The 23,995-nt window shown below is 32.5% G+C and overlaps 1 long non-coding RNA gene across 2 annotated transcripts; it reads left to right on the top strand.

The window, feature by feature from the left end:
• The first annotated feature begins 5,286 nt into the window (after positions 1 to 5,286).
• Positions 5,287 to 23,169, top strand: LOC143081933 (uncharacterized). Of its 2 annotated transcripts, XR_012980167.1 has the most exons (6): positions 5,287 to 6,158; positions 6,869 to 8,216; positions 11,436 to 11,602; positions 17,764 to 17,867; positions 20,186 to 20,354; positions 22,937 to 23,169. It is a non-coding gene; the product is annotated as an uncharacterized LOC143081933 (long non-coding RNA). The 2 variants fall into 2 exon arrangements; XR_012980166.1 differs by lacking the exons at positions 5,287 to 6,158; positions 6,869 to 8,216 and adding an exon at positions 9,632 to 9,825.
• Positions 23,170 to 23,995: the final 826 nt, after the last annotated feature.

Below are 23,995 nucleotides of genomic sequence, written 5' to 3'. Positions count from 1 at the left end.
ATCGAACACAGGGCATAACATAAAGACGATATTTTGGTTTTTAAGTTAAGACCATTTTAGCCGTGTGTTATTTGGGGAGATTAAACTTGTAATCTCGACGACTTTTTACACTTCTGTCACCGCGCTAAAGCTATTTCACAAAACCCCTTGGAATATTTGACCGTAAGTGCTCCTCAACTTTGTTTGTTTTTTTATTGTTTTGATCTAAAAAGCTTCACTAATGAGGCTTCTGTAGACGACGTGTGCGTTTGGCGTATTAATCTGCATTGCCACCTGATTAAGAAAAAGCTAAAGATAAAACAAAAAAGTGTTATAAACTAAACACGAATATAATTTGTTTATTTGTCATTGCACTGCAATTGTCAAATTATGAGTTTGAGTGTGTATTTCGGTATCTTTTGGCGTTGCGCACAATGTTCGTACGAATTCCATTTTGATATAGATGATCATAAAAATAAATACGTAGACTGATCAGTCCGATAAAGATATATTGAGCTCTGATTGAATTCATAACAATAGACTTGACAAAGAAAAATGGAAACCGAAATTTAAAATACCAAAAATTTTAACACTTAATTATCCCATTCTTTTCGCAAAACCGTAATGTGCAAAGTTACATTTTGTGTGCAAAAGATAGGAGTTCCGTTTCTTTCATATCGTATTTTTGCTCCTATCATCGTAAAACTTCACAAGAGTATGGCTATTGTTACAGTTATTTGCGTGTTAAAGAAAATCATGAGCACTGAAACTGTAAACTGAAAAAAATGTCCAAGCATATGCAAGGGAAGTGTATATCGAACTTGCGCATTTATACCGTGAAATTGGAAAAGCTGAGAGGAAAAATAATTATGGTATTTTGAAAGTTTATCTTCTTCTTTTTTGGCTGGTTCATGGTATTTTTTGCCTGCAAGATACGTATAGTTTATATTGCAATGACTTCAAAAGGTATAGCCATCTTGTCAGAACATAAAACACTGCTGTATTTTCTTTAAAATTGAGGTTTTCACCGGCTGTATATCAAATATTGATAGTTAGATCATAGAAAATAAAAGTTGGCTGTAATTTTTTTTTTCTGCTGTTCTTTGTAAACAATATAGTGTAAAACTGTTTTATTCGTTAGCCAACAAGATTTTTAAATCTTTTCAAAAAGTATAGCCGTTTTGTCACAAGGTTCACAAAACGTAATCGATGTCACGCTCAGGTTTTTAAATTTAATTCATAATTATTTGTTTCGAGTTAAATTCGGATGAAAATTAAAAAAAAATATATAAGTTATTTTATAACCAATGTGTGAGAAAGAAAAAGTTTAAGGTTAAATTCAAATGATGACCAAATGAGATTTAATAAAAAAAATATCAGGATCTTAGTTATTTAGAATATTTGTTTTATTTAACGAAAATTCTCTATCTACAAGTTGTAAATCGTAAAAAGCAACATGTATAATATTTTCGTTAATAAAATAAATAGAGAAAAACCTCCCGCTGACAATATATCAAACAAAGAATATGATCATGCCCTAAAAATACGGAAATAAGAACAACATAACTCCAATATTTTTTGTTGATATAAGATCTTATCTAAAAACACATAAAATAATTTTAAAATATTTTGATATGAACAAAATACCAGATACAGTGTTTTCTAGATTTGAAGCGTTACACGTATGACTGTATGTGCATGTCCTAAGTCCGAAACCTGTAAATATGTGGTTGTTGTGTTTAACTGTAGATCATGTTTGTTTTTCTTTTGTGTTTTGTTCATATATCAGGTCGTTTATTTTCTCATTTGAACTGTTTTACATATGCTTATGTCGGGGTCATTTGTAGCTTCATATGGAGTTTGATCGTTGTGCGTTTTCTTTCTTACTGATATCTTAAATTTAATGTTTACAACTTATTTTTGCAGTAAGAAAATCAAGTAAAAAAAGTAAAATGTAGATTTAATCATCCAGGCACAAAACCGTAACATTGTAAAACGGTGAAGCTGTATTACCGTGAACATGGTGAAATACAGTAGAATAGTCTAAACACAACACAAAAGGATCTGCGACAACGTTTGTTGACAGTATTTCAAAAATTGAAGAGGAAAAAGCACGTAATCAATTTTATGCATTCTTGTATTTTGGGATTAACCTATATTAGGACACTCAGATGCAAATATGTTAAAGATGAAGACATACACATGTATAAAACCGAAACAGTTTAAAAGAAAATAGCACGTAAAAATTAAAAAAATATATTTATGATAAATGAAAATATCAGAAGGTTTGATATAAAGTTGAGAATGAAAATGGGGAACGTGTCAAATAGATAACAATCCAGTCAAGGAGCAGATAACAGCTCTAGACAAAAATGGTCTTTAACAGAGCGAAAAGGCACGAACCCCGAGTTAGGCTTCAGCTGCCCCCTTAACAATGCTTAACAAAAATGCGTACTAGTTCAGTGAATTTGTGTTTGTTTGTAAATGATGGTAGTATCAACATATTAAATACTTAACTGATGATACACTCGGGGACTGATTGTCCTCTAACAACAGTATCGACACCGTGTGTTGTAAAAACAAAAACAATCAATGACTTTCGTCTTTATCTTTTCTGGATTTACCTTCATTAGCTATATAAAGTATGTTTATGTGCGTCAATGCTTTCAATTCATATGCGAATCACAGAGCTGAACCACTAAAACATATGAACCACTAAAACACATGAACCAAACTATGACAATTCTGAGCCAAACTTTGACCTTAATTGTATCAGCAATCAAAAAAGGTTCGCGAAGTAATTGTCTGATTTGAATACCGAAAAATTCTCTTTTAGAGTACATTCAATCTACGTTTCTAACTATTTTAATTCATATCAATATTCAACTGTTACACATCTTTAATAAGGGGCAAGCTGAGGACCACCCCTGGGTGCGGGATTTTCTCGCTGTGTTGACGACCCATTGGTTGTGCTCTTTGGTCGGGTTGTTGTCTCTTTGATATATTCCCCATTTTCATTCTCTATTTATAACAATATTTCTAATTCCAAACTAAACGACAAACCGAAAAGATAAATTCGTATTTACTTTAAAATGAATTGCCAATGTAGTTATCTGGTCTAATGAAGGAGGAAATAGTACTATAATAAAAAAAAAAAACACTCATACAGACTATTCTCTGAAAATTAAATTATTTAGAATCTTGGTTTCTAGATTGATAACATATTTGTTACACATTGAGAAATATTTTGAACAAACCATCTGTATATTTCCATCATTATCAACTGTGTTCATCACCTAGTCGACTTCTTTATTTATTCATATGAGGCAGATTTGGTACAAGAGCTGTGTTCAAAGAAAAAAAGTAGCTAGCATATTTTTTTAAACATTTGTTACGCTTGCTATATAGATGTTGGCATCTTGCTAAGTAATTCAACATTCGTTTACTTTGTCAGACGCATCTAAGCAATCGTTAATGAAATAACGGATTATAAGAATACAGCTAAGTCGTACCTTGACTTACATCTCAAAACTGACAATGAGGGTCGGATGAAAATACAAAAGAGATGATTGTAAAGTCCCAATTTTGATATTTATGGCACCCTCAACAGAGTTGGGGTGACGTATTGTTATTCTACGTTTCTTTTTCTTATTTTTCTTTTTTTTTTCTTCCACATTTTTTTGTCCACTCTGGATCTCAGAATTGAATGGGCCCAAGTTGATGGAACTATACCATAATGTTAAGCACCATGTGAAGATTTGTTTTTTTTCGGGTTGGCACTTTCAAGACGGCCGCTGTTACCATGGGAACAGCAAAAATTTCAAAATCAATGTGCTCAAAAGTGAACGAAACTTCACACAAATATTGGCAAGCATATGCAAATGTCCCATTTGACTTTGGAATTTCTATAATCATGTGATAATGGTCACCGTTACCATGGACACCGCAAAAATGTCCAAAATTTAAAAATGCTCTAAAATTTATAAAACTTTACAAAAATGTTAATTTGCATGTGTGCATGCGCACTTTGACTGAAATTGTCAAAATGGCTGCCATTACCCTGGCAATTGGGGAAGGGTGCCATCCGTTATTGCTAGCAATTACAAATCTAGTTAAAATTCGTTTTGAAGCAACATTCAAGCAGAGTCTAAAGTATATATTGCCCAGTTGAAACGATATTACAAAACTTGACAAGGAAGCTTTTGAACCAAGAGTTCAATTTTGTGAAGTTTAAAATCTAAATTGTAATCCATATGTCATTTCCACAATCCCTTTCCTTTTTTTTTTACATAATGTGACCGACTTATTTAAATTGATCACCGGGTCCTAGTTAACACGTCCAACAAAATAAGAGCAACATCAGCAGAATTTGCCTACTCTTTCGGAACACCTGAGAGTATCCCTGTTTCTTTAGAGTGGTTTGAGATGCTCAAGCTTTATTTGTCTTATATCGTGTTGTGCAAACTGCAAGAGTATAATAGTGTTTGTGCTCTGAACTATTTTATACGAAAGAGGAAATGGAAAACAACAAAACTACACGAAAATTCTATTAATTAAATTTATGTTTATTAATATGAAAATATATGTACAATGTAAAATTTTTAAAATAATCAATATATGACATATGTAATAGTTAAATAATACATGTGATAGTAATAATTAGAACATTATTTGCATCAATTATTCATGTTGTTTCTGATACACATGCAAATATAGCTATGATGATTATAATTTATACTAATTAAAGTTATATACGTATAACACAAGGCATTAAATACCCCAAACGATCCCCAACTTTTTTTTTCGCATGTAAGAATAGTTCATGTGTACCAAATCTGCAACATAACAACAGTGTCATATGAAGTTCTCGTCCATTTCAAAACTATCCATATTCAATATTCCCAAAACATGAAATACAACTTTACGGTCAATTTCAACAAGATTTTTGCAGATGATGCATTGCCATCAATCTTTTAAATGGTGAAAAATAAACGAGAGAAAAATGTAAGAGGAACCAATACCTTCCCCCTTAAGATACAAATACATGCTGTATAAAATTTATTTAAATTGTTGCTATGCAAATCGTATTGATTTCTTTTTGTTTATGTTATTTATTGAATGACTAATATAAACATAGGGTTGATAAAAGATGTCATACCTGGTTTAATAACTGAGTAGACAAAGTGTGATTACACATTACAACCTTTATGATAAGTTATTCTTTATCTTTATTATAGTAACACTCAAAAACTGTTTTTGTTGTTCCATTTAACTTGAAAAAATATAGAATAATGACGAGATATTAGGTTTTGTTCATTATGAATTCGTATCCAAATACTACAAAGAAGAAAAAAATGTAGAACGTGATACCTACTTTTTGTTTTTAATATTTCAATCTCGATAACATTCAAGTCACTGGAGATAATTTTTCTATAGTTCCAACTTGAAATCCACATTTGATGTAGTCTTGAATAAAAACAACTGAGCTTAAAAAAACCGGGGAAGGGTGGAAAAGGGAGGGGTGGTCGTGCGATATATATAACAGCGGTTGTAGTTGACGAGAAGATCTGGAATTTGAAGTTTTGATACAAGATTCCAATAATTTAAAAGATATTTGACATAGTAGTAAGCTCGTCAAGTTAATACAAGAATGCTATGACCAATACACAGTATCAATAGATAAAAGTACATTATTGTGTAAACCAATGATATAAAAAATAATAATAATTCTAATGCAAAGAAAATAGTGTTTAGTCTTTGAAGGTGCATGTCCAATTATTGGCCTTGTCAACAAACAAGTAACCGATGGTGTCTACCTTTCATAGAAACATTCATGCATTTGAAAAAGAACTTATGGGCTCATCAACGTATAAACATTATGGATGTCGACAAAGTGTAAGACTTCTTTTGTTTAACATATATGTTTAAATTACGAAATTAGTAAGTGAAGACAGGGAAAAGACATGTACCCTAATTAAATAACAGCTTTTATAAGTGTTTACAAAAGAAACCAGTAATAACTTACACTAATTTGAAATGGTTTCAATTATTCGTTGTGTAATAACCATATTTTAGATCTGTACATAGGAGTGAATATTCTTAACCTGTTGACACGATGTCTGTATCAGAGGTTAAATGGTATCAACATTTGTGCAAGAAATCGCAAAATGATCTATGAGGTACATTTATTTTAAGCACCAATGTTCCTTGTAGAGTTGATGTGTCTTTATTTTAAGAAATTTGAAATGAAATAATATTTATTTATACTCTAAATCTGATCGGAATTGAAGTTTTTTTTTTGTTTTTTTAACACTTTTCAAATTGGTAGTAAAGATTTACCAACTGTAAGTATCAATTTAATGTACAAAACATTCAACATGTTCAAGTAGACATTACGAATAGTTAGAGTTATTCCCCCTCAAACGGTTCATCAACTAAAAAAAGAACGCTTGACAAACTGCAAGTAGGAATTCAGAGCAAATATACAATTCCTAAATGTAGTTTTATGATTGTACAATAATACAATATAGATCGCAATAAGGTACCGTAAATTCAGAAATTATAGCGTGCATTTATCATTTCGATTTTTGAAGAATGAAAATAAATGCGAGATTAAGTATTTCGATTTCAGGAAAATCTGAAAAATATGTATCATATATAAAGAGGCAAATACTCACCAGGTGTCAATATTCGTATAAATAAAAATCTCGCAATAAAATCTGAATTTACAGTACATTATTTTTAAAATATTCACCGGAATGTGATACAGACACAATCAATCAATAATTAAAAAAAATGCTTGGTAATTGAACTGTTAAATGCATTCAACGTCTTCGTAGTATGGAATAAAAATACGGGAAATAAATAGTTCATAGTTTTTTTTTTACAGGACTACAGCTACCAATAGTCGTACCACTTCAAAGTCTCCTTTAACATCTGTAGTTTGTTCACGCAATAAACCATTCATTTTAAGAAATAAGCCTTGTGTATGAGCTTCATAAAACTTGGATGAGACAAACTTAAGTTATACTGAGGAATCGACAATAAGACGGACGGAAGAACAGTCAAGGGTAACACTTAATGCCCCCTCCCCCCGTTGCATAAGTTGGGGGCATTAACACCTCATTTGAAGTAGTTGTTTACACATTAAATTGTATTTTTGCAACATTTTCGAAAATTCCGTGTAAGTCAATCCACAAGGGTTATATGTTTTGTATCTTCTGAAAAATATAGCATGGTCTTCAAAACATGGTTTTTAAATATCTTTTGTTTCCTTGTTGTTCTTTTTTTTTGCGAAATACTGGATTAAAATTAACTTTTAAGAAGCTCTCTGAGCACATTATCGAGTTGTGAATTTGTTACATGTAAACTTAAAATGAGTATTGAGTTAATGGGTTGCCTTCTTTTGAACGCATAGCCTAGCACAATTCATTCAGTTACCTATTCAAATGATTTCAGGTCAATTTATGATTTTTTATTTCAAATTCCGAATTTAACTATTTCAGATGACTTACAAGAAGATTGGTTCAACTTTACAAAGGAATTTAAAAAGGCGGCACAAATTGACACATCAAATATATTACCAGTTAAATATAAAGATTGGAAACTAGTTGTCCGAACAACCAATGTTACATACTTTCAATCTAAATAATTTACAACTTAACTGATAACAAAACAATTTACAAAAACAAATATGACGGACGTGAAAAACAAACACAACCACAAAACTACAGATTCCAGACTTTGGACAGGCAAATATAGAATTATAATTATGTTATATGTTATTAAAATCTTCATAATCTCATTATTTGCATAGTTAAAAAAAATCTGACTTAAGCCTTTTATCTGTTCTAACAACAATAACAATTACTGAAAAAACTGATGGTTTTAATAAACAAGAATATTTTAAAATTGTCAAAGTCTCTTACATGCATCTTTTGACCGTTTTCTATTGCAGAAAGTTATTCGGGTATATTGCAGGTTGTATCATTTGTTACAATTTTATTACCATCTATAATCATGTTTTGTAACTTCCAGAAAATGATACGCTCTACTCTAATGTCTTCATCTCTCTGTTTCAGCATCCGTTCACAAATGGCTGAGTTTTTAATGTTTCTTCTACTGACGATTTCATAAGAGAGAATATCGAGAAGTGTAGTTTGATAACATTAAAAAGCACAAGTATAATTCCTCAAGAATGATTGATCCCAAGCATGAATCGAAATTATTCCAAAAAGGTAATTTTATAACAATAGATGATGTCTACTGTTTATATGTATTGGTTGACTGTCATTGTTATCCCTGATTAAGGTTTGTATCACTCAAATGGTACTTCTGTTTTATGCAGAACTCATAATGGATTTAGTAAGTAAATTTTTTTAAAATGTGAGCAAATATTATCAACTTATCAGGTCATTTGCATTTTTAACGGGAATGGAAACTGACCTATAGTCGCCGTCAGGTAAAATAGCTAAAGGTTTTGTGTTAAATATCTGCTATCTTCTACTCAATCGTGTTTAGCTCGAGTTACTTTTCTGACTATCCGTCAAAAAGACAAATTCCAAAAAAGTTTAATGCTGGCAGTACCTCTCTCGTCTCTTCAATATGTTGTTCACCTCAACATTGTGGGTTCAAAACGTATGAAAAAATGTATATGCATCTACAGCATTTCCATTGTTATGATTAAAATGTCAAAACGTTATCCTCTGCGTAGTATGACATTCCTATCATATTATTTCAACTAGAAGATGCTCGCGAGATTGCGGTAAAATTCATATAAAAATGGGGAGGGGTCCGGACGTCGGGTGCCTATGTCTACACATAAAATTGGAATATCATATCGACACTTTCAATGTCCATTTCATTTTTGGACAGTTCTGCACCTGCGTAAAAAGGATGGATGTTGTTAAATTTATCAAAATGATGCAGTTTCAAATTAATACAGGATTCGTATAGTCCTGTCCTGTTTTCTATTCTTTCGCCTTACTTTCACTTGGATTTCGTGGGCAGTACATTGACTGAGCATGCGCGAAAGCGTGTAAGAGACAGATCGATAACTGTACTCGAATTTGAATATTTTCTCAAAAATTTGCGTCTTTTGTGGATTTTTTTTTTATTTCAAAGACAAATGTATGAAGTACAAAACACTACATTTATACGTCATATCACAAATATTTCCGACTCTGTTTGGTTTCAAAGGAGTTGCGGCTTAATCAAATCGGTCTCTTCCTTTAGTAGTATAGATAACTTATAACATGAATAAACTAATTACTCTTGTTCGTCTTTTATTCTGAAAATTCACTTTACCGGTTTAACAGTTACGTTGATTCAATTGGAGTCACGTATAACGTATTTGGACCAAAATCGTTTATACACAAACATTTGGTCTGTTGAAAATAAATTATATTTATTTTTCTTCCAAAGTAGAGTTGAGAATGCGAAAAACCACTTATTTTAAAATTAATTTCACTGTAAAATTAAAAAAAATCCTTATATTATATTGATTATAACAGGGCAAGAATTTGAAAACATAACTTTGTCCCCATCCCCCAAAACAAAATACTTCATCAATTCCGAATTTTATACACACACATTTATATTTCCATCTGTAATTATAAATTAAACGATTATGGTCGGCGTTCTACCTATTGCCTTTTGTCACAGTTTATTTTTCCCTCTGTACCTGCATTTATTAACCTTCGTAAACATACACTTACATGTAAATGATACCATATCATCACAAACATTACCTGTACATATGTTAGCAACTTAAAATGGCGGATGCACACGATGTTCCACTAAAAGTACATACAGAGATTACATTTATTGTTTAATACTTATGGTGTTGTGAGTGTTTTTTTTTAACAGTTATTGTATATATTACGGTGGACATCTGGTTTAAAGTGGGTTAAGACAATAAGGGTTGACTGAGATATAGAAATATAGTTATTCTTTAGTTTTCTTTCGACCGGCAGTAAAACCGTTGCCAAAGTAGGTCGCGGAATTTATAAATCAAAATGGAATAGTAATATGAAATTCGATGCCTTGTCTAGAGAGAGTATCGCTTTATCTGCAAGCTAAACCTCTTTCAACAAATATACGAGGGGTCTAAAAGGGACCTGTTGCAAGGACTAATTCATATCCATATCCAATGTATACTCATTTTCCTGCGGCAGTCCAAATTTCCTGCTCTCTTTCAATCGACAACTATTGACAAACCTACCTTTTGTTTTATTTGTATATTTTTTCCCGTTCAGAACATGTATGCAATATTTACCACCAGACGGTAAGCAAATAGCAATCAATCATTAAAGTGGATTAAAGTTTTTTTGCTCCGTGTTGAAGAGCTCACTGTGACTTTGAGATGAAGAACAGCAATTAAAGCGCTGTTCCTTTGCTTTTTGTATTTTTTTTCTTTTGCTGTGCATGTACCGATTTTGTGTCATGGATGATTACCCCATATCCTTTGTCTCTAATACAACATATTCACGATGAAACATACTTTTCAATACAGTTTTACCAGAGTTTTCATGTAGCTTCAGGGAACCATAATAAATAAATGTGTTTGTCAAACTATTTCATGTATTTGAAAGATTATCTAAATAATGTTTCGTATTATCAACGGAGCTGTCGGCTAAAACGTTTTCCCCGTTTTTTCTATGATTTCCTTTATACGATCTACGATTTGCAGAAAAATTTCCAAGGAAGTAGCCGGTAAATTACAACCATTTATCATAGTGTAAAATCTATAATATGAGTTTCGAATAATTATCTGTTACAGTAAAACGCTGAGGACTATGGTAAGTTAATGATCAATAAAAGCGGCTTTGGGATCTCCATGAAAGTGCATCGAACATCATGTCTTTAAGACCAGCAAGACAAAGATTGAGAAATTAAAAGCCAAGAATGCGTTTTTTTAAGACACTTACGACAACACCTTTGAAAGAGAACAGGCTGAACATTTTGCCAAAAATACAAATAATTGTATAAAGAACCATTTAAATTTGTATGTCCACGGGAGGACAAAAGTATCAAAAATCATTATTTGTGGTCTTGTTATGTTATCAATAGTCATTGTCATTAATTCATTCGAACATTAACATGTTAAAGACTAGTGACTCAGATTGGATACGTCATGCTACCAAAACTCAAACGACATTATGTCATCCCGTAATTCAAGTTAAGGCTGTTGATGCAGGTGCTGCTTATCCTCCAGAAAACACGAGTTCACCCCGGGTTTTTGGTTTGGTTTGTGTTGCTCTATTGTTTTATTATTTTTTGGTATAGTGCTTTAAAGACTTTTGTTCGTCTTTATTCTTTTAGCCATGTTTTTTGTTGTATTCCCCCTTAGTATCTTAGTGTTCCAATTCTAGGTCGGTGATATTCAACATTAACGGCTGTCAGAAGCTCATACACATCATATATATTGTGTTTTTTTTTTCTTGTTTATTTTTCAGCGTTATCGATCCCGGTTTGGTGATTTATCCGTTTACTCGACTAAGAGAGGAAACATTTATTTCTGGTCCCAACATCGCGGAACATGGTATAGAAAAGCATTTGGAAACTATTCGGACACTCAAAACAAAAGACACAGATATACTACTGTGTACAACTATGAAATCAGGTTTTTATGTTTGCCAATCCTAATAATAGATGATGTGCATCACGTACGACCCAAAATGAAATATCAAACTTAAGTTACTAATTCTTATAACTGTTCATTTCCTATTAACAATTATGTATCAACTATACAAAAATTAAAAATATCACAATTGTTGGCGTTTTCTCATTGCCTTTTCCCTCATAGAAGCAGCATTTCTAATATACTTTACTTGGGTACTAAACTTGCCCCCCCCCCCCCCAAAGAAAAACCAAATAACAATTTTTGGCAAAATTAATGACGAGTTACAACTTTACCGACCAAAATACATTTTATCCACATGACAATCGTTGTATGAGATGATATCGTAAGGCTGTGGATCGTCCCTGAATATGAATGAAAAGACCTTAAAAGTGAAAAGAGCTATGTAAGCAGAGTTTGAAAATAATAAGCCTCATATTATAAACAAAGGATAAATTAAATAATAGAAATATTACAATCCGATAGAAGACTTTGTTATGCATACATGTAGGGCTATAACTACATTTTTTTATAATACGTTTTGGTTTTTCAAATTCAAGGGGTAAAAGTAAGTTGCCTTTTCATACCACCATCTTAATCTTATGCATATACATATACTATCAAGTTATTAAATGTCAATTAGCATACATTTACGAACTATCCATATTAATATGGGTTTACAGTTGATATGGGGTTTGATTTGGAAATTACTGTTATATTAAGCGGCTCTCATTGGACACAGTTAATAAAACAGTTGCAATTGTTGTTAAAACAAGCTCACCTTTTGTAAGTAAGATTCAGGTGCACTGGATTCTGGTCATTCTGGTCTCCGGCTTATATGTGTTTCTCGGGATGCTATTTGAAAATAAATGATAAATGACATATTATATTCCTTTTAACAGATACTTCCGCTCCCGTTAATATTGACGGACAAATAGACCAATGATTTACGACACATATTTAATAAGAAATCACGGAAGACATATTATATAACATATAATAAGAGACGATGGAATTATAATTTTAACAAGACGTATTCTGCTATACTATTGACTTTTCAACAAAAAAAATAGCATTCGTGAAAGAATTTAGACACAACAAATGTGAAAAGAATAAATACAAGTTATTGTCTTTAATCACAGTCAGTTATCATCTGAATCGCAATCAAGCACAGGGGTGACTGGGGGAATAGAAATATGGTAATTTTTTGTCTTCTTCCAATCGGCTCATTTAGGGGTCCGTAGGGGATCTGTTGCAATACAAAATTGCTGTCCCTGTCCAACATGCCCTCGTTTTCAAGTAGGTATCAAGATTTCCAAACCTTCATCCCGGACGGCCTGTATACACCTTATCGCTTATCACTGGACATCACAAAGGTTATCGTAAAATGTTGACGTCAAAAAGAAAAGTGATTGTTGTATGACGTCAATAGTTAAAGTGTCGCAAATTCTAAGGTCAAGTGTCGCAGATTCCCGAATAGCGCTTAGGTCTATTACAGGACCTACCTTTTGTATATATTATTAATTTGTTCTCAGACTGAATATGCAATGATGCATGAATGTTTGACATTGGACGTTAAAAAAGCAAGAAATCAATCAATCAAACGAAGCGGTAACGTAGACGTCATTTCAAAAACCATGCATGACAGTTGCCGTATCCCGCCCTCTATTGCATATAAGTATATGATTAATGTATATATCAAACACATCAAAAGTAATAATTAATATGACGTGTATGTGCGATTGATAACCAGCGATATCTTTGGTGTGAAGCATATTGTGTGAATTCACAATTGAGTCGAATATCAATTGGAATAAGATTTCTTGATTACCCTTTTAACTTTTTAGAATTGTCCCGATTACATACGAAAATGTCAAAACAGACTCAATATGGAATACTCAATTCACTTAATTTCATCCCATTTTTCCAATTGCGAAAAAGTAACTACAGTAATTAAATGCATGCATGGACGTGTGATAATTGGGGGTGTAAAAGAGATGATCGAACATTCATAATTTGTATAAAGTACTGTCAGTCAACGCATCCGGTCTGTAAACTTAGAATGTGTGCATGCGCTGCATTGGAAAACGCTATCATATCAGTTTAGAAAAGGTGCGTTTTAGTCTTTGAGGAAATAAGAATGTGCTACGATAGATGTTTACACTTATAAAAGTGAAAAATTTCAGAATTTTAGCAAATTAGCTTATATTTCAAGTAAAAACACCTTATACATATATTGTGTTCCGTGTTTATATGTTAAGTTTTCAGATCAGCCCGGCTTTTGGGGGTGTTCGTGTTGCTCAGTTTTTAGTTTTCTATGTTGTGTTTTATATACTAATCTGATGGGATGGAAATTTTAAATTATTAGTTGGTTGTTTTCGACTTACGAATTTGAATATATCACTTTGATATCTTTAGACTCTCTTTAACATAGTGTCTCTTCGTTTTGAAATCTTATTGATAGTATAGGTCAAAGTTATTGAAAAATAGTCACACATTTGTTCTACGAAGATCGAGCTGAACTTTTTTGTATCATTGTATGTAAGCCTCCAACAATTATGAAAATATATATGAATCAATCTCGTCTGCTGTTTTTTAATATCTAAAGTTTTATCTAAAATCTGCATCTTCGCTTTGATCAAGCAAAGACAGATAAAGAGTTCAATATTTTTTTTTACAGGTACACATTGGTGCCATGATATATTGTCCATGTTACTCACTCAGTCTCTAGAATATAACACAAAAGGTGTTTTACATCACATGTTGTAGGACGTCACTGCACACTTCTTTGATAAGTTAGCTGCAGTAGATGACCCTAGACTATTCACAACCCATTTGCCTTTACATCACCTATCAATTCATCATGTGAAAAATGGATACAAAATTATATACCTGAATCGAAATCCGAAAGATAGATAGGTTTCTAATTACACATTTCTTCATGGAAAGCTTGGAATTCCTGATTGGACATGGGATGAATTCTTTGATAATATGATCCTTAATGCCCGCGTCACACTGTCCCGATTTTTGTATACGATGGACACCCGAATGCGAAAATTGTAAGTTCGTACGAAGTTGGTCCCGATCTCGATAAAATACCAAAAAGTGACCGAAGCAAGTACGATGAATAACGAAGTCTAAACGATGGTGCCGAAATTATATTCGATAGCAAAAGATGGACATACAAAGGTTAAGCGAAGACGGGTATTTAAGCTTCATATCTCAGCCGAAGCCTACACGATGGATCACGAAGGCTACACGCTGGATTACGAAGGCTACACGATGGATTACGATAATGGCGCGATGGCCATACGATGTCTAAAAGACGTCGTGTACAGCTTACGATGCATTTAAATTATATGCCTAAAGGTAAGGTAATGGGTTCGTTGATCCCTTTTATTCAAAAAGAGCTCTTTCCAGGAGAATATCATAATAATATAGACAAAAGGAAGGATGTGGGGAAAGCAACAAATGCGGCAAAATATGACATATAGAAAACAAAATGGTTATGGAGTAAACAGTCGTGTGACAACAACTCAGACGATACATAAAAAATCAGAATAATGAAGAAAAGTTGGTTTCCATATATATGTGTACCTGTAGTGTTGGTGTACGAGGCGCGTTTATGATCTTCATTATGTTACTTGATATGAAAAATTGACAAAAAATAATATTTTACTTGTAAAAGTAAATCCTGAGCCTGTAATAGCTGCTCTTCTTGTTCCATTTGAATTAATAGAAACAACGCTGTCGCCTTTCTTGTTCTCATAGAATCATATTATATGAGCTCCATGTTTTGTGAACGTATTTTTTAACTGTCGTATTAGACTGACCAGTGCATATCGCGCATGGCACTTTAAATGTATTTTAGCGCAAAAATTAACTTACATTTAGCTGGATTATTGCCGTCGTAGTTCCATCTTGTCGCCTTCGTATTTTTATTCGATGGCAACACGACTGGATTACGAGGTCTTCACGAAGTCGTGTTGCCATCGTAAGACCTTCAGGTAGCTTCGTGATTCATTCGTGTAGACATCGTAATGACAAAATTGCCCGATGGAAACGACGGAAACACGAATGCAATACGATGTTGAAAGATGCATTTCTGGTGACATTACGATGGTGAGGATGGTGATACGAACTCAATACGAACCCTCAACATCGGACGCACCTTCGGGGATTTTTTAACATGTTAAAAAATTTAGAACCCTTCCCGAAGTTGTCCCCGAAGGCTAGACAAAGTGGCCGATGGTTCTACGATGATTAAAGATGGCACTACGAATAGCCCGATCTGGATACGATCAGTCCCGATATTGAAAATTTCCATAATCGTGTTGCCATCGGCGTGAAAATCGGGACAGTGTGCCGCGGGCATTAAGGTACATTTATCACACTTATTTTTTCGTCTTTAATTTAGCATCACAATGATAGAACTGCAGCATTGTATTTGAAATCAATGGTATTCGAACTAAGGATGTTGTCACATCAGCGTCAACATCAAGTGCCGATTTCCTCTGACCACTCTGCACACTATAAAAAAAATAAGGAGATGTGGTATGACTGCCAATAAGACAACTTTCCGCCAGAGTTGAAATGACGAAGATAAAAACAATCAAAGGTCACCTTACGGTATTCAACAATGAGAAAAACCATATCGGATAGTCACCAAAAATGAAAAATGTGAAACAATTCAAACGAAAAGAACTTACAGCCTAATTTATACAATGTTATCTACGAAAAACATATATAAATGAAGTAAAGACAACCTAGTCTATTTAAACTTTTAATTTGATAACTTAAAAAACTGTGTACATTCTATATAAACTGACGTACACTTACAACTCTCTTTATACTGGACCTTATATGGTTTTAGGCTTCAGTTCCTCGGTCTATAAGTTTAAAAACTTTGCTCCAGTACCAAATACAATGTTTTTTAAAGAAATGTTCAGATATTGCAATTTAAACGTATGGTGATAATTGTATCACAAACAAACTCAACCTTAAGTGTCCGTTATTATATACCATAATTTTAAGGACTTTCTTATTCGACTGTCACGTAATTTTAACCATTTTATTCATATTTCGGCCGGTCATGTCAGGTAAAGCTTAAACATGAAAAATAGTTCATCCCGAGTAAGATGCATGATATCTAGTATATCTAAGTTTATAAAGGATACATTTCATTTTTTTAGCACATGGAAAAGGGATAAAATGCTAGCTTAATCAGGAAAATACAAAATTCGTTTTTATGACATTTCATGAGCAAATGAAAAAAAAATGAATGATCGGATGTTTATTGTTGCAGGATAAGAAGTTATTTGAATCAGGTCTCACATACATAATTATAATCCTGGTACCTTTGATAACTATTATAACTATATAATGATTGATTTAGAAACTAATTGACCAACGATCTGTTATATTCTTTCCATGTCGTCGTAGTCTGGAAAACTATAGAGGGGAGATAAACTGTACACAGTTATGTAAGGACTACAATCAAAGACAATCGTACCAAATGAAACTTCAAATTCTCTCTTTGCCTCCTTATATATGTTGACGTAGTAAGCCATTTAACCATTAATATTATTAAAAACCTCTCTTGAAGTAGTTGTTTACATATCAAATTGTATTTTTTGCAACATATTTTAAAACTCCAGGTAAATAAACTCATCATAGATACCAGGATTGAAATTTTTGTTGAATTTGCGCCAGACGCGCGTTTCGTCTTCAAAAGACTCATCAGTGACGCTCGAATAAAAAAAAGTTGACAAGGCCAAATAAAGTACGAAGTTGAAAAGTATTGAGGACTAAAAATTCCTAAAAGTTTTGCCAAATACAGCTACGGTTATCTATTCCTGAGGTAGAAAAGCCTTAGTATTTCAAAAATTCAAGTCAATTCACAAGGGTTCTATGTTTTTGTGTCTTCTGAAAAGTCTTAAATAATATAGTAATGTTTTCAAAACGTAGTTTTAAATATCTTGTGTGTCCTTTTTGTTCTTTCTATTGGCGTAATAATCTATGAAAAAGATTAAACTAAACTTTTAAGAAGCTCTCTAAACAAAATATCGAGCTGTTAATTGAATCATGAAAAAATAAAATGAGTAAATGTGTGTGTTCAAATCAATTAATTTTAAATCGTAAATTCTGAATGTGGTTCTTTTCAGACGACTTACAAGGAGATTGGTTTAACCTTACAAGGGAATTCGAAAAAGCGGTACAAACTAAAACAGCAAATATACTACCAGTTAAATATGAAGATCTGAAATTAGTAAGTGTCCGAACAACCATATTTACATACTTTTATGCATAAAACTAGAAAAGTCCTCAGAATTCAAATCACCAATATTCAGTTATTCATACGCTGGCTGATACTAACTGACGAATTTTTATTCTCTCTAAAACTTAGTATCTTTCGAACTAGGATGATATGTCTTCCGTGGACTTTACCTTGCACACTAGCACATTAAACAGTTCAGCTAGTCAGTCTAGTCGAACCAGTGTTCATATTCATTTGAAATCAACATGTTCTAAACATCATTATGCATGTAATGATTGCCACTGAACGTTAAACAACAAGTCGCTCATCCATCTATCGTATTTCAGTAATTTCAGATAAATAAATTATGTTTGTAGTAATGATTTTCAGGTTCATCATAGAGACAGCATACCTTCGCCCTTAGACGTTCAAGCTCCCATTATGTTTTCGAAAATAATTAAAAAAAAAAAAAAAAAAAAAAAAAAAAAACACCTTTGAGTCAGGTCTTTATGTGTTTTTATTTTTGATTAAAACCAATCAATGTCTTCAGCAATGACTAAAATACGTGTTTAGTTCATGAAAACTCACTCTGTTGATTGGCTGCCAACAATCGCCAAGCAATCCAAAATATCAATTTCATTCCCAAATCAAATGCAACATTCATGACAGAACGTGCTTTTCGTGACTGCATCACAACCATGAATTGAAAAACAAACGAAAATTTTGATATAGCTTGTTATTTCATGGTTTTAAAATAACATCATTATAAGAGATGAATGCTTCTTTTTGTTATCTTATAGGGATGTAAAATTCTGATCGTACGCAAACTTTCTAAAATGTACTTCGGTCAAAGCTTCTACATTCAATTCAGTTCTTAATTGAAAATAAATTGTTGGTATTATAACATCAAATAAAATCCACACATGAACTTGACAAAAGCAAAGAAGGATCTCATCAAAGTCACCATGGGGCCTTCAACTCATCCATTATTCAAGTTTGTAAATCATTGGGATTCTTAAACCAATCTTTAAAAGAAAATTAACTTCATCATATTTTCGTATGTGTCATCTAGCTATATAAACTTCATCATATGTTCGTATGTGTCATCTAGCTATATAAACTTCATCATATGTTCGTACGTGTCATCTAGCTATATAAACTTCATCATATTTTCGTACGTGTCATCTAGCTATATTAACTTCATCATATTTTCGTACGTGTCATCTAGCTATATAAACTTCATCATATTTTCGTAGGTGTCATCTAGCTATATAAACTTCATCATATTTTCGTACGTGTCATCTAGCTATATAAACTTCATCATATTTTCGTACGTGTCATCTAGCTATAAACTCTTCATCATACTTTCGTACGTGTCATCTAGCTATATTAACTTCATCATATTTTCGTACGTGTCATCTAGCTATATAAACTTCATCATATTTTCGTACGTGTCATCTAGCTATATAAACTTCATCATATTTTCGTACGTGTCATCTAGTTATATAAACTAACGTGTTTGCTTCTCTATGTCGCGACGCGAAATGATAAATGCGTGCAACTGAAAACTTTTTCTTGATTCGTATTGCCTTAAGCTTTATATTTGTGTTTTAATTTCCGTGTATATGATTATAGGTTGATATTATACATTCCCCTCCAACATGGTTCACTACACGAACATTGTTCATTTAAAAAGGTATGAAAACACCAGAATATTTTTAAATTGACATAGTCTCTTACATGCATCTTTTGGCTTTTTCTATTGTAGAAAGATGTTTGGTTGCATTGCAAGTTGTATCATTTGTTACAATTTACATTTTTGTCAATATAAGGAAATTGAATGCGACTGTCATATAAGTGAGAGGTTTAGCTAGCTATACATTGTTGTCAATATAATGGAATTCTATACAACTGTCATACAAGTGAGAAACCTGTGATGTCTGTTTGTTTTGCTAACACATTGTTGTCAATATAATGAAACTATATGCGAATGTCATACAAGTGAAAAGTAAAGGTAGCTATAAAACCTGGTTTAATCCACCATTTTTTACATAAGAAAATGTCTGTAGCAAGTCCGGAATATGACAGTTGGTTTCCGTTCGTTTGATATGTTTGAGTTTTTAATTTTGCCATTTGATAAACGACTTTCCGTTTTGATTTGTGCTTGGAGTTCGGTATTTTTGTTATTTTATTTTCTATCCTAGTTTCAATGATATTCTGAAGCTATGTATTACATGATAATTTCTTTGTTTTTGTTATTTTACTTTTTATTATCATCTAAAACATTTTTTTATTACTTCCACTAAAATGTTCTCGTCTCTCTGTTTCAGCATCCGTTCTCAACGATTACAAAAATGGCCGAGTTTATAGATGTCTCGCACACTGACGATTTCATTAGAAAGATAATAGAGAAGTGCAGTTTTGATAACATTAAAAAGCACAAGTTTGATTCCTCAAGAATGATTGATCCCAAGCATGAATGGACATTATTCCGAAAAGGTAATTTTATAACAGTAGATAAAGTGAATTCTTAGATGCCTACTAGTTATTTGTATTGGAATACTGTCATTTAAATTTCTGATTAAGGTCTGTTTCACTCAAATGGTACAATTGGCTTATGCATAACCCATAAAGTTATATAGGTGTAATACCACCATTGATTTTCCCATATTAGTCTTTGTTAAGTTTGCACTTTTCAAAAAATTGTGCAGTATTTATCTTTGTTTCAAATAACGAAATACTTGGCATGAGTAAAGTTTTATCCTGTCCAGTACTATAGACAAAATTTCACATCACATTTCATTGCATATAAGAAAATAACTATCACTCGAAGTTAACCAATCAAATTTTCACCCCTTTTTTTCCTGTGTACAAGCTTTAGTAACCATGTAAACTCAAGTTTCTAAAATATTCTATAGAAACACCAAATTATAAAATAAGGGTGCTTTGAAACACCCAAGATATATGTTCACGATTCAGAAATGTTTTACTGCAATGAAATGTAGGATTAATTTCCTACAACTGTCAATTTCAAGGGAATTTTTTTTCGACCCTTTTCCGTATGCAACCGGATGTGACGTACTATGATTTGATGGTATTACATCTATATGAGGAAACCACTGTATCGATTAACTTTATCAAGAGCGCTCAAACCTAAACATTTGAACGGGAGGGAAGCATATATACACTACAACGTTTTGAGCTAGATGACCTAAAAGGACATAAACAAAACAGACAATTTCCTGCAAGGTCAACTTTGTTCTGGAATGGAACTTCAACAGATTTCTGAGGAAGAAGGACTGAAATGACACTTAAGGTGGTACCCAACAATTTCACTAAAATTAATTTGGCTCGTTTAATTTTCATAAAATTTTGTCAAAGTATTAACTTTGACCCTTTAACAAAAATATAAAAAATTCAAAAATTTTGAACCAACCGTTTTGTCAGAAAAATTACACTGGTTATATAGCAGTTTGAAAAACACTAATTTTGATCATTGAGAAGCTTAATATTCATTTTACAAAACAACGTAATTAATACGTTTAGCTGACTTTACAGAGTTATCTCCCTGTAGTGTTAGGTACCACCTTAACAAATTGTACAATCCCTGTCACGAATTGGTAAACCTATACGCCTCACTAGCGACATGCTTTATAGTTCTTAGCTCATTGGATACCACAGTAATCGTCTGATCTGTAATTTTATCGGTTGTGCCCTATTCCAGATTGGGACATTTTGAAAAAGTGCGGAGTCGCATGGCAGGAGACGTGAACCCTGTCGATGCATCCGTGCTTACAATCTGAAAACTTTCGCGAACGATTATCGTACTCAGACTTAAAAATCAACCTATCAAAATATACCGGAATTGATGTTTCGAGCACAAACTTTGCACTCCGAGTACTGAATAGGTTGTATGACTGAACGGCCGGTTATCACTACTTTAAAATCATTCGGTTCACTTATCATGTGTTTGTTACCTTGGTTTGTCTTTTTAACAGATTTATGAGATTTTAACATCGGTAAACAGACCATTGATAAAATAAAGCAATATTCAAAACATAGATCATCCACATATTATAAATGTGCACCGAAACTATAAAGTCGAAAGATATATAGTATCATTTAATTTAATGACCTACAAAATATGACAAACATTGCATATGCTGAAACCAATTTTGGAGTTGGAAATATTGAGGACATGCGCATACAACTATAGTATTTAAGAGAAACATCTTGGTAAATTATTAGTTGGTACTTGCATTTGCCTTATACATGTTATATTTGTTGATCCAACAACCATTTGAAAATTTACCCAAATCTATCATTTATTTATCAGTACGGACATACTGGATTTTTCTCTTGACGTCATACAAATGTACATACATTTATTGTGACATGATTGGTCATAAACTACCTTGATTTCTTTATTTTGTATTACATCAACTTTAAAAAAGTAATTTAACGTACAGCATAAAATAAAAGTTCTTTCATTAAAAAAAAAAGGTCCTTGTCGTACCTCGTACTTATAAACCCTTTTTCAAAGGCTGCGTAAAGGGATATTGGAGCATAAATGATACAGTACACTAACAACACAAAATGAGCAAAATAGGCGTTATATATTAATTTTACTTGTTTTAACCATGGCAACATAAGAACAATTACCGTTCTCGAAAAGTTGTTTATTAAATGTTTCGATAATTATATTATTGTATACCCAAGATATGTATTTCATGACAAAAGACAAATAAGATTGGGAATGGTATATTCTAGAACATCAGTCAAAGCAATAACACCATTTTTTAAAATAACACGCGATGTTCTATCTTTCTGTTTTATAACTCAAGATACTTTTGATCAAACCAAACCGAGAAATGACGTTGTATGCCAGAAAAGCTTAAATGTCATGTTTTCATTTTACCGCCATACACTGTTATTTAACATGTAACTAAAGAATATTCAGATTTAACTCACGTTTGACAATTTTCTTAATATACCACTCTTTCATAAAATTGCTATTCATAGCAATACCCGTGGAGGTTAAATTAATTTTGTAATTTCAAATAGATTTTATCGTCTAACAGGTGTCATAGGCGACTGGAATAACTGGTTTACTGTAGCACAAAATGAAAAGGTTGATGAAATGTACAGATAGGAAATGAAGGACTGTGATGTTAACTTTATCTATGAACATTTATAATGGAATCGATTATCGCTATTTTCTGTTCATTTTATAGTTTTGATGTGGTTACTGGCTGGTCTGCAATAACTATCGCAGCCATTATCACGTCTAGAAATGTGTTAGTAACAAAGGTCAATAGCATGGATATATAGCCTCTGTATCATTTTTTAATATAGCCCCGAGGGTTTGTTAGGATATAAAAATATAGCCATTCCTGGATTTTCTTCTGTTCCGGCGTAAAACTCTCGTTAGATTGGGCGTCCATTTTACTCTTTGGAATGTATAAATTGGTATATATATACGAAGTCTATCAATTAACAATTAATCCGTCTTTGAATAATGATAATGAATATGCGTTTAAAGAATATGTCAGAGTCATTTACACCTAAAGCGTGTTTTACTGATGGTGAATTTCAAATTGGAATGAACTCTTACATGTCTTACCTTACAAAAAATTAGAAACTGCATATCAAACAGACACAAGGTCATGTTTTTCTCTAAGTGGTAATGACGACTTTACACTAAATCCATTAGATGTTGGATGTGTACTGATTGATGTTTTAGTCTTAGATACATGATTATTTTTATTAGTTGTTATTGGCTTTGAACTGCGAGTACTCTCAGATCTGTTCTTTGTGTCTTTTTTGTTCATAGGGATGACGGATGAATACACACCCTGCCACGTCAAGTCTGTGATTTTGTTTGATGTTTTTCTTTGTATCGAACTGATGGGTTGAGACTTTTTCAACTGATTTTTATAGTTTGTTCTTGTGTTGTGCTGTTACACCACTGTCTGTTGTTATGGGGAGGGTTGAGCGTTCACAAACATGTTTAACCACGCCACATTATTTTTGTGCCTGTCCTAAGTCAGAAGCCTGTAGTTCAGTGGTTGTCGTTGGTTCTGTCATTTTTGTTTTTCGTAAATTGTTTTGTTATAAATTAGGCTGTTAGTTTTCTTAAT

The sequence above is a fragment of the Mytilus galloprovincialis genome, chromosome 7 (assembly GCF_965363235.1).
Source record: "Mytilus galloprovincialis chromosome 7, xbMytGall1.hap1.1, whole genome shotgun sequence".
Taxonomy (NCBI): Eukaryota; Metazoa; Mollusca; class Bivalvia; order Mytilida; family Mytilidae; genus Mytilus; species Mytilus galloprovincialis.
The sequence above is the reverse complement of the archived record's forward strand: the minus strand, read 5'-3'. Positions and strand labels throughout refer to the sequence as shown.